Here is a 12,945-nt window from a genome sequence, read left to right as displayed (position 1 = left end):
TTGTTTTTGTTGCAGTTTGGCCGGGGCTGGGTTTGAACCCACCACCCTCTGCATATGGGGCCGGCGCCCTACTCACTGAGCCACAGGCGCCACCCTGCTTTATATTTTCTATTTGCTTTGTTAACTAATAAGACTGAATCTAGGAATAGTGCTTATTTTTCTATTCTCTATAGTGGTGTCTTCTCCTAATTTAAACGTAGAAGAACTATGCATTTTAATGACATTATTTTCTCTAATAGTCATATATACCTTTTTGAACATTAATTGTCAATTTTTATGAAAATCTTTGAAGATAATTTATTAAACTCAACTATCATTTAACTGTTGATAGTTGAGATGCTTCTTTCTTAAGCAGTCGTATTCTCTTACCAAACAAACAGCTTACCTATGATGGAAGGGGAAAAGTTTGTCTGTGAAATTTCATTTTAGCATTAACCGACTATTTCGTTAAAGTTTGGAGAGAGTATTGAAAGTGAGTGGTCAGAGAGATCCTGACTCCTGTGGTACTGATGACACTTGCTAATCAATAGTGGCTATGGTCAGTTGATGGAGTGATTGTTTACAATCATATAAAATTTAAGGGAATATGTGGGTGCCATGGGCAGGCTGGTAATATCAGAGTCCCTTCAAACTTGAATTTTGTGAGTAATCGTTCAATATGTGTTTGGTAGCACTGTAAAGAAACCGATTTTCTAGTACTATAGATTGTGTACCATTTTTTAGAAAATGCTTTGTTGTGTGCACTGTTATGTTACATTTTAACATATAGTCCAGAACTTTTTCCTGGATGAGCTTTCCGAAGATCTGTGCATCGCTCAAAACATCAAACCAGGTGTTATATGTGGCTTGTTTTTGGAAGGTTATCCATAGCTTCCATCAGTGTCAATGGGATCTCTAACCCCAGAAATTGAGCTGCTTTGATCTAAGCTCTTTATTTTCCAGAAGAAGAATCTAAGATCAAACAAAATTAAAGGACTTATTTAAGGTGAGACAATATTGGAAGAACTACAGTTAAAATCATTTCTTCTACTGTGAACTGTCCCTGATGCTTTCAATATTGTTTGGTAAGTTAGTTGTTCAGAACCTGGAATTGACAAAATTACGAACCTTTTTCATACTGAAATCTATTTTACTCAAAATACGTGTGAACTAGAGTCCTAGATTCATAACTCAGTATACTATTTGAAGTTCCATCTGAGCCTGAGGATGGTATCTATAAACCCAGCCAATGTTAATTATACCTTCTGAGTGAACATATACTCCCCACGTACATTTTTCACCCTGTAGAATGGAAGTGTTGCCTTTCTTTCTTATAGCAGTTGTTAGAATAAATGCAGACAGTTCCAGCCAGTGTGAAGAGTTCCCAGTAAGATGTGGAAAAGACCTCCATGTGAAAGTCCAATATTAGCGGGATAACTTTCCTGGGCAGATGGTGGCAAGAGATGACTTCAATGTATGCAACCACTCCGAGGCTGGATTTTCTTTCGGGATGCTCCAAGTCTTCCCTAGGGAGAGCATACATAAAGGTATTGTCATATTATTCCTGGTAATAAAGAGATTAGCCTTGAAGGGCAAGGATAGCCGTTTCCTGGTAGCACGATGTAGGAGAAAATGGAAGAGAAAACCCAGAAAAGCGGAGATGTTCCCCAGCAAGAGCAAAAGGGGAGTACTAGGGAAAGTTAGGTAGTCAAAAAAGGCAATGAGAAGGGCCTGAGGGACAGGACACTCACTCACGAGGAAGGAATGATAGGAAGTTGGATATTTTTTGTTTAGGTTATGTCATATATTTGATGTTAGTAGATTTTTTTACCTTTAGATTTGGCTTTTTTTTAATGTTCATAATTGTCAGAATAGATTGTGTTATTGTTGCTTGGTAGTAGGCAATGTGCAGCTGATGTGTTGTTTTTATTTTAACTTTTGCTGGCTGATACCCTAAGATCTACCTTCTGTCCACCTTTAGGGCCAGCGGCAGGTGCGTTCTTCCCCACAGGCAAATGGGTTGAAGTGACCCCCTCTACTGTGAATGCTCTCTTCCCATTCTAGCCTCCAAAGAACACAAGAAAAAAAGCTCAGAGGTGTTAGCACATTATTTTTAAAAGGAATTCAGCTCCTGATTTATGATTGTAGTACTGTTTAAATACTCTGAAACTGTTTTCTTTTTTCCTTAATTTTAAATTGCCTTCAAAAAGTTGATTTACAAGAAAATTTCTTTATCAAGGCAATTTGGATATTCTGGGTCAAAGTAAAAGTGATTTGTGGACTTCTTTTTTAACAAAAAAGTACCAGGAAAAGCTGCATTAAAACAACAAATCTAAATTTAAAAACACTTAATGAATTAAAAAGCAGACTCAAACCAAACTAATGAAAGCTATTTAAAAGAAGTCAGTTGAAGTGGTTTTAGGCATTTATTTCATTGCTTTTTTAACTCTTTGGCTGTTAGCACCATAAACGTGAATTCAAAAAAAATTAACTTGTTTTTGAACTCTATAAGAAGTATTTTTTTTCTTTTAATTAACTTTATTGTTTTTTAGAGCCCTGCGTCAATCTCGATTTCTGTGCTTGGGTAGTTCCCATTTGCAAAAAGGGCAATTTCTGCATGTGGGTATGAACAGGCTATGCCACAATTATCCTTTTTATTGTAACTTTACTGTCAAAGAAGTAGTTTTCTTCTTCAAGTGGAGATTGTAGAGTAACTCAAATGCCTTCGTAAACATATTGTCATTTCCTATTTCCAAAGGCAATGGCCCCTGATCCAGCAAACAAAACCCATGTTGGGACCTGGAATGGGTCCATATCTTCTCATTGTTCTTTGGGTATCTTATATAATAATGACAGTTGTTAGAGGGAAACTATTTATAGGGATTATCTCATCTAATCGTTAACAGCACCTTTATGAGCTGTAGATGTTATGATTATCGCTTAATTTTACAGCTGAGAAAACCTGAATTCAGAGACAGTAGTTGGCTGCCTAGCAAGTAAATGCTAGAGCCAGAATTTTAACCCATACTGACTCTAAAGCTTAGCCTAATATGAATGACTGGTTTATACTTGTATGTGGTGTGTACATTTATTGATATATATGCCAAGTTTTTCTAGTTAAAATTCATCTTTGAAGTCACTTAGCTAAGAGGAGTAACTATATATACTAATTACCCTTTTGTCAGCTGTCAGGCCCTGTGCTCGCAAGTTTGCTGTCCTTGAATTGTAATAATCCAATGTCACTATGCAATTTTACAAACAAGACATAGGAAAAATATTTCCTATGCACTCATTGTCACTACCCAGTACAAGGCAAACTCAGGAGGCTTTCTCCAAACAAAGGTATTCTTCTATGGCTGAGTAAGAATTATTTGAATAAACTATACAAGGGGATAAAAATACCATTCCTTTTTTTTTTTTTCTTTTGGAGACAGGGTCTCAGTCTTTCACCCTGAGTAGAATGTTGTAGCATCATCACAGCTCATACCTCACAGCAACCTCTAGGCTTGAGCAGTCCTCTTACCTCAGCCTCCCTGAGTAGCTGGGGCTAAAGGCATGTGCCTCCATGTCTGGCTAGTTTTTCTATTTTACATAGAGTTGGGGTCTTGCTCTTGCTCAGGTTGGTTTCAAACTCCTCAGCTCAAGTAATCCCCCTGCCTTGGTCTCTCAGAGTGCTAGTATTAGAGATGTGAGCCACTATACCCAGCCCAATTAATTTCTTTCTAAAAATGTATAGTGTTGTTTATGTCTGTGGCTTCTGGTTATCTTTGGGACACTTTCTTTTCCTTTTTTTTTTTTTTTTCCATTTTTAAAAACAATTTTATAAATAGATACTTATAAAAGAAGAAACATATATACAGAGCACCCAAATTATTAGTGAGGTGAACCTCAGCCCTTCTCTGCTGCTGCCGAACCCTTGCCATTCTCTTCCGTGTTGAACAGGAAAAATCATCCCATCCTGCGTTTAACTCTTTTTTGCTGGTGTTTTTGTTTTTTTCCAGAGTGGGAACCAGGCTCTTTAGTCCAGCTTTGACTTTGTTTGCAATTTCTGGGTCAGAACTCTGAAGAAGGCTGGAGAGAATAATGGCACCTCGATTTACACTGGCCCAGGACTTTAGGTTCTTCATACCAACATGCTCTACAAGTGTTTTTGCAAAACAACCTTCTGTCCCACTCTCTTTCATCTTCTCATCTTGCTCTATGAGCCACTTCAGAACTAGATGTCCTGCAGGATGCTCTGCAACGTGAAGCTCTCCATCCTTGCCACCAGGATGTAGTTCTGCTGCTGCCAAGCTGGCGATGGCATTCGTGGCAGATCCCAGAGTGGTGGACACCAACACACACGCAGACTTGTCTAGAACCATCTCCTGGGCATGCCCTTGCAGGTAGTTTAGCAAAACTGGAGAAATGGATTCCGAGAGCTCCCGTCAGCGGATCTCTGTGTCTTTCTTACTGTGTGCATTTCCATCTCCCTTTTGTAGAACTTCAATGATTTCTCGCACTGTATGTGCAGGATCTCTGGGGCTTAGCAAATACATTAGGACCTTCCTTTCATATTTATCATTTACTATGTTAGGCAAGGAACTGATGATTTCTGATATGATAATCTGCTTCACAGGCTTGGTGTCATCAATGCAATCAAAAGCCGCCAGTAAAACTAAATGGGAGTGTTGGCCATTAGCCAGTTTTTCAACGTAAGTCTTCATTGTTTTCATAATCACTTTCCTGTTCTTGGGTGAGCCCTGCAGTGCATGGCCATTCTGGCGCCATCGTGTGTGTGCGCCAGGTATACCACTGGTTCGCGGATGGCTTCAATCGTTTCTGATCTGAGTTTGGGGGGCGCATAGGTAAAAAAATCCAAGAATACTTTATGCTCCAATGAGTGCTTAATCACAGCTTCCTTTTGTGCCATTGGAGTTAGAATCTGTTTCATTTCATCCATAATGAGCTCTGATTTTTCTGGCTGCACCTCTAATACTTTTTCCAGAGTTGGGTGATCTGCTGTCTTGGACAGCTGGAATGTGTTCCCGTAGAGCTCTTCCGTCAGCATGATCCTCTGCTCCAAAATGGCTTTGTCATTGTATGCGTACTCCACGATGGCTGAGGCTTCCGCATGCCGCGGCAGCTTCCTCACATGGCCTTTAAAGCTTCGGATTATCTCTGCAATCTGGTTTACTTCCATACATGAGAAATTTCTTAACAACATTTCTGGAATATTTGGCTTTACTTAATTCAACCAAATCATCTCACAATTCTTTGAAGGCCTGTTTTCTCTGTTCTTCATTACCATACTGAATGTAACATTGGATCACACGAGTTGAATCATGTGCAAATGCAATAGTTTTAATTTTCCCTTGGATCAACTTCTGCAAGTCATTCATTAACTTTACTTTTTTCTCTTTGTCACACAGTCTTTTCTTCTTAAAATCTCCCAGATCTGCTTTGCTCGAACAACAACGTCACAGTTGGTCTTATTGCTGAGTTGCCTATTCTGCTTCAGTTCTTTCTTCTTCTTTTTGAAGTCATCCCATTTGGGTTTCTTGATTGCTGATGCATCACTTTTGCTATCTGGCTGGAATTTTCTCTTCTTGCTGAATTTATTTGCCGGCTGGAATTTGTTCTTTGGCGCTTTGTCTCCTGGTTGCTTGTTCTTGAACTGCTTCAGACCCTTTTCCCCAGGTTTTGTGGTACTTTTCTCAAAGTTCTTAGATGTAATTTTAGATCCACCTTCCTTAGCACCTTTTCTTGGGAATGTCCTTAAAAAACCAGAATCATTGTTTTTATGAAATTTGTTTTTTTCTTGTGATGCCTTTGTACTCTTTCCTGTGAATTTTTTTTCCCCTTTGACTTCCATTGTGGTAACTCACACACGTGGGGCCGAAGCCAGTTCTGGGATACTTTCTAACTAATGATTTCCAAACCACAATAATATTGGAAAAAAGTTGTTTGAAAAAATTTTCCCTTGCTTAGAAAATGAGTCATTTGTAGCCTTTCTTTCCTTTCTGCCTATCCCTTTCCTTCCTTCAGCAAACATTAGTTGAGTACTTATGTATGATAGTCACTGTGCTAAGAGCTGTGCTGCCTACATGAATGAAATGCAAAACCCTTACCTGAAGGAACCTCAAAATATTTTGGGGGCAGCTACTATCTTGTGATTGCTTTGAAGTTTATAAATGAAGGAGTAAAAATTCAAAAAATTTCAATGGACTGATTTTACAATATAGATTATCTCCACACATTTAACGTGCAACTCAAATGTCAAATTCTTTCTCTGTGCTTTGGTGCCCACACATTATCATAAAATCTTGCCTTCATATCATATACTCTTCATATTGTCTCTCTCCTAATTCTTCACTTATTTCAACTGTAGGGGAAAACCTATTTATCATGGTGACACATGAACCATTTCCAAGCTATTTTTAAGAAACTGGAGCTTATAGTCCTTTTGAGGATCAATGATTGGGAAGAATGAAATCATAGTATGAATGTTAACTGGATTCATGGAAGGACTTTTAAAAGTTAAGCTGTTGTTGCTGGGTACTTATATAACCTCTAACTTGGTCTTTTCAAAATTAGGTTATTAGGACCACCAAAGCACAGGCTTGGATATCACCCCAGACCTACTTAATTAGAATCTTGCTCACTGTGCTTTTTCCACTTGAATTTTTAACCTGATTTATGGGCGATTCTTAAACAGTAGTACTTGAGACCCATTTTCTTGTTGATTTTGTTTATATTTAAGCGTAAACAGAAGAAATGTTGGTTTGGGTAAAAAAGTAATTACAGAAGGGTACCTGATGACTTCTGAGCCTTAAACCTCCTTAGATTTCTGTAAATTGAGGTGATACAATCCTGTCTTGTTATAAGTTCAGTACTTGTCCCCACAGCTAAGCCAAAAACAAGGACATGTGGTTTGAGGAGAAGAAAAGAGAAATTTATTAATTTGCCAGCAAATGAGGAAGATGGTAGACTCTCCTATAAATGGGCCATTATCCTATCTATAAGCAGAAATACAGAGCTTTTAAAAGAGTTTTCAGCTTCAGGCTATTGCTGTTTAACTATAGCATCTTTGGTGAAGACAACTTCCTGACTTGTGACCTCTGCCTGGACTATTACTTTGAGCCATCTCCCCTGGTGGAAAAAACAAAACTTTCCCACCCCTTTGATTATTTGGCCTTGGGCAGAAATCAGAAATGAAGGTTTTAATTCTCAAAAAGGATAGTAGGGGGTTTTAAGAGGCAGCTGGTAAAACATTTTACCCTTTTCCAGGCTGTTACCCCTATTACAATCTGGCCTAAGACCTGCCTTCATTAACAAAAGGGAGTTTCTTCCATGGTTCTAAACTAGGATTTAGACAGAGAACAGATTTCCCTAACATCAAATTCCTGAGCCCTGAAAACTCTCACGTTTTAGAGAACATAATTTCCAAACCAACACCAAAAATATTTACTTACAGTGGAGGGACAGCTATTTCCTACTTATTACAAAGAGATCCCTTTCTTCTAATGAATTCATGTAATCCTCATGGACCCTTCCTAAGTGAACCCAGAAATGTTTGTACTAACTTTTATTATGTACTAGCTATGGAGACAGAACATCTAGTAGGCGTTTTTTGTCTTTGAATTTAATCATGTTACTGAATTTAGCAGTCAAATGAAATGGCTATTGTTTATCCTTTGGTCAATTAAGTAACTTGCTAAAAGTCATTGAGTAAAGAATCAAGGAGTCAAACCCTGGTTGGATGGATTTCAAAACTGTTTTGAAAAAACAGGAGAAAAAATTGGAAGACAGTGCTTAACTCTCTGAATCACACCTACTCCCCCCCCCAAAAAAAATCTATTTCAGGAAGCCACCATTATTAGAGTAACAAGGAAAAAAAGGGCTTTCTTTTCAGCCTTCCTGAAGAAAGAGGGTCATCTCCTTTCTTGAATTTAAGTGTTTACCTTGTACCTGAGATTACAGTACCCTTTGCTTCAAGGCACTAAGGTAATTGTTTTGGTTCCAAAGGTCTTTCTTTCTGGCTTTTACAGGATTAGAATAAATAGAGAGGTGATGTTTATGTCAACAATGTTATTTAGCCAAATAGGTGACATTGTCAGTCACCTACTAGGTGGTAGTTGACTCTAAGAAAGGGATGAGATATTTATTAACTAAGACTAGAGACTCAAAATTAAGACTGCCTCTGCAATTGTAACTTTAGCACATTTGCCTGAATGTTATAATGTATTCACTGTAAAGTCTAGAAGCCTTATAAATATATGACTGGCAGTTGCCTCAGGCAGAAATCTTTTACTGATGCAATGAGATAAAAGTAATTAAGCTACATGTAGACTGATGGGTAATTAAATCCATGTGAAGCATTTTGTAACTAATTGCTATGTTCTAATCACAGATTGCTTTCTATTTGTCAAGGTAAGTGTATATAATTACACAGTCCTTATTTTCTTTAATCTGAAATCATCCCAGTTGGGTGAATATTTTTAAGCGCTCTGAATCTTAGAATATTTGGTACATTTCTTGCATAAAGATAATTTGCATGTTTTGTAATTTGAGGGCCTTTTATGGTAAAATAGCTTTCAGAGTCACTGACACCAATTCTGTGGTCAATCGAGATTTCTGCAATCTAGGTTTATTGTTCATTGTTTTATCCATTTTTATATACAGTAAAAAGTATTTTGTTATTTACTGATACCCTTAAGATTCAAGGCATTACATGGTCCTATGTCCTGGTGACAGTAGTTAGGAAAGACCAAGGATCAGTAAATAGGTTAAAAACAGATTTCAGTTAACACAGGATATAAAACAAATAGCTTTGAGGGCTGGAGAATCTCAGTATGATACAGGCATGGTTGAAACTGTTGGTAGATCATAGCTGGTATGACAAAGGCATTTCTCAACTCAGGGGACTAGCGTAGATTTCATCTCTTACTGTCATAATCACAATAGAATTGTGGTTATAGATACTATTCAGAGCCAGGTTTTGAAACACAAGTTACTTCCACTGCTGTAGTAGTTGGCGGTGCAGGATGTATCCCTTATGTATCTTATGTGCTCCTCATGTGGTCTCAGCTCATGGAGGTCACCCAGTTAATGTTACGGCATCACTATGAGTAACATGTAGATGAAAACCAAATCAAAGACCATTTTCTTTTTCCTTTTCTTTTCTCTCTCTTTCTCTGTTTTTCTTGAGACAAAGTCTTGCTCTTTTACCCCAGGGAAAGTACAGTGATGTCATCCTGCTGCACTGCAACCTCAGACTTCTGGGGTCAAGTGCTCCTCCTTTCTTAGCCACTCAAGTAGCTGGGTCTGAAACACCTGCTACCACACCTCTGGCTAATTTTTTTTTTCCTGTTTTTGGTTGAAATGGGATCTCACTCTTGCTCAGGCTGATCTCACATTTCTCAAGTGATCCTCTCACCTTGGCCTGCAGGAGTGCCAGGATTACAGGCATGAGCCACCACACCCAACTGAAAGGTCATTTTCTGTAGATTACCTTCATTTGTGAACTTCCCTTTCTCATTTCTTAGGTGACATGGGCGTCGGTATTCTGACCTTCAGGGTAAACGCAGAATATTTAATTCTGCTTTATACATACTTTTTATTAAATCAAGCATCTGGCATCATCTTTTATTGCTTTGTAATTTATAATGAACGTTCTTCTAAGTCTGGTCTTTTCTAAGTGGTAATTATTGTGAAAGGCATGGTTTTCTAAGGCTAAATTGTAATATATTCGTTAGAAAGCCAGATACTTTCCCCTCATGCTTCCCATTTTTCATGAAACAATTGAGGTTGCCCTGTGTGGTGTGTGGAATTGGAGTCATCTTCTACTCCCCAAATACCACACCTGCCTCCCTGCACAGTGGGGGGGGGGGGAGTGTGTCACCAGCCTGCCAGCCATCGGATTTTCTCTTTCTGAGATACAAATGTTATGTTGATTTCTCCACACTACTGAACCTAGTCCCATAGTCTCTCCTTTGTATTAATGTAGGTGTCTATTACAGAGAGAGATGTAATATACATTTTATCTTCTCTGTTTCTAAGTTTAATACCTGAAAAACATAGCGTAAGTATTCTTTTTTGGTGCCCCCTGACACCATTTGTACATCTCTCTGGCCTGCTGCTTTTGGTTACAGTTACCTGTGTTGTAAATACTTAACTTAAAATTTTTCTGTACACTTACTCTTTAATTCTGTGTTACTAGTTTTTTTGTTTTGTTTTCAAATAGGTATCTTGGGAAATGTGACATGGGGCTTGGTAGCAACTACTTAATACTATCTGGTGATGACAATGCCAGTACTGTGGTATGTTTGAGAAGGTGGTCTTCTAGGTCCTGATTGCAAATGGAGGATGTAAAAAGTTATCTTTTTTATGTAGTATGTGTGGCTTACGTGATGAAGAATGTATTCGTTTGATGGATTTTTAAAGATAAGGTCATTTTTTAGAAGCATCCTAACAGATTTAAAGCCTACTTTAAATCAGGAGGCTTTGACTCAGTGCTGAGAGAAATAGGTTCTTGATTTGTATTAGACAATGTCTGTTTAAATTTCACCTGAAGCTTCCGGAGTAAAGGTTGGTAAGCAAAGGTTCTACATCCCTGAGTCCTTTGTCTTAATAACTAATACTCTGCCTTAATCTTCTTCCTGTGACTCACAAAAGTTTTGTATAATAAAAATAGTACAGAGTTCACATTTACCCTTCATACAGCTTCCTCAAATACTCACATCTTAGCATGACTGCTGTACAGTAATTATTACCAGAAACTTCGTGTTAGTAAAATACAGTTATCAATATACAGATCCTATCCAAATTTCCCCCTTTGTCCCACTAACATTCTTTTCTGGTCCGAGATTCAGTGTGGAACTCCACATTACACTTAGTTGTCCTGTCTTCTCAGCCCCTTCACCCCCAGGCTGTGGCAGACGTTCTGTGTTTCATTGTCTTTCGTAACTGTGATATTTTTGAAATATCTTGGCCAGTTATTTTGTTGCCCTTCTCTCAATTTTGGCTTGGGATTTGTGCATGATTGAATTCAGGTTATTCATTTTTGGCAAGAGTCCCATTACAGTGCTTGAGACACACTTTTCAAGGGCATCAAGGTGCATGATGTTACGATATCTCATTGCTGGTGGGCTTGATTTTTACTGCTATTTTACCACTTGGTTAAGGTATCCAAGTTTCTCCATTGTGAAGCTGTTCTTTGCCTTATTTGAATGAATATCTTATGGGGAATACCTAACGACTTGTGCAAAGATCCTCTTTCTCCTCACTTTTGCCCACTAAACTTTAACATTCTTACCTCTGACAAATATTATTATGGTGTTTGCCAGATGAGTTTTCTGTCTTTGCTTTTATATTTAGTAATTGGAATTATATGAAAGAAATGTGCTTTGCCTTCCTTTTTTTTTTTTGTTTTGATATTTATTTCTCTAAATATGGACTCATAGATATTTATTTTGCCCTATGTTTTATATTCTGTTACTATCATTATTTATTTCATTCCTCAAATTGTCCCAGATTGGCCATTGGGAGCTTCTTCAAGTTGGCGTCTGAGTTCTTTTGATAATCAGCCCTCATAATTTTTGAGCAATTTCTTACTTTCTGTTACCTGAAAACATTCCAGGCTTATTTTATACTTTTTCCAACCCTAATCCTGAGAATCATAATTTCTTTAAGCAACCTTCTACTTTTTACTGGACATTGGTATTTGCGACTATAGTAAGGTCTGATCACTAGCTGTGTTCACTGTTCCCGGGACATTATCTTCTGTCTTGATCTTTTAAATTTCAAATGTGTGGAGTTCTGTCAAAACTGAGAGACAGCCAGTACACTTCTGTGTGGACTGATGATCTTCAAATGATTCAGTAGTGAAACTTTTCTTCTTTATTAAAATGGTATTTTTTTTCTCATTTTAAAGGGAAAATGGATTAATCTTGAGTTTTTGTATTCCTCAGAAAACTTTTTCTTACTATTTTGGTGGCTACTCTCCATTGGTCTGGATGTATAAAAGATGACAAATTAGTGCCTGAATTAGGAAATAAATAGTAGAGAAGCTTAAATAATTTACTGTTTTACAACCTGTTTTGTGGTGTTTTGGTTATTTTTGGTTTGGGTTTTAGTTTTTTTTTTTTTGTTGTTGTTGTTTGTTTGTTTTTTTTTGAGACAGAATCTTACTTTGTCACCCTTGGTAAAGTGCCATACTTCTGGCTCACAGCAACTTCAAACTCCTGGGCTCAAGCGATTCTCTTGCCTCGGCCTCCTGAGTAGCTGGGACTATAGGTGCCTGCCACAACACCTAGGTATTTTTAGAGACGGGGTCTTGCTCTGGCTCAGGCTGGTCTCTAACTCATGAGATCAAGCCATCCACCCACCTCGGCCTTGAAGAGAGCTAGGATTATAGGCAAGAGCCACCACGTCCAGCCATAATGTGTTTTTTTTCTGTTGAATATATATATTCTAGGCATTTGATTAAATAATTTCTAATAAAATGGGGAAAAGTGTTTCTATCTTGTGTTCCATTTGAAATACGGTGGCTTTCCTGCTTTCTGCCATGTTATCTGAGAACTACAGCTGGAGGCCTCTACTTCAGTTCATGTTCCAAATCTTGATCTCTCCTCCTCTACCCTCTGCGTGCTTTCTATCTTCCCGTCTTTTTATTAATTTAGTCGTTCAGTCAGCAGGTACTCAATGGATGCCTCCTGTGTTCTCAGGCAGTGATCTGTTGCAGGAGATACATAGGTGAAGTAAACAGAGGAAAAGCTCAGTGTTACTGTATCTTTCATTCTGGTTAGGGGTGCAGTGGAGAGGTGGTCCACAATAAACATAATGAGAAGTAAATTATATTGCGCCTTAGAAATAGACGCTTCTCTCTCTCTCTTTTTTTTTTTTTGGTCTACTCTTCCCTCCTGCTACATTTACTGAGTAATTGCTTTCCATAGGACACTGTTGGGGATCTTAAAAATAAACGAG

General features: G+C 38.0%; 1 protein-coding gene and 1 pseudogene across 4 annotated transcripts in view; one reads left to right on the top strand and one right to left on the bottom strand.

Annotated features, from left to right (window-relative positions):
- Window positions 1-12,945, top strand: part of CDKAL1 (CDK5 regulatory subunit associated protein 1 like 1) — a 704,761-nt gene that overhangs the window by 381,818 nt on the left and 309,998 nt on the right. The gene's annotated exons all lie outside the window — the stretch shown is intronic.
- Window positions 1,277-5,854, bottom strand: LOC128593785 (pumilio homolog 3-like; annotated as a pseudogene). Its single transcript, XR_008382409.1, has 2 exons — window positions 3,838-5,854; window positions 1,277-1,505 (listed from the first exon to the last, which is right to left on the bottom strand). The product of XR_008382409.1 is annotated as a pumilio homolog 3-like (transcript).

This window comes from Nycticebus coucang, chromosome 9, assembly GCF_027406575.1.
Source record: "Nycticebus coucang isolate mNycCou1 chromosome 9, mNycCou1.pri, whole genome shotgun sequence".
In the NCBI taxonomy this organism is placed as follows: Eukaryota; Metazoa; Chordata; class Mammalia; order Primates; family Lorisidae; genus Nycticebus; species Nycticebus coucang.
This window is presented reverse-complemented; position numbering and strand designations above follow the sequence as displayed.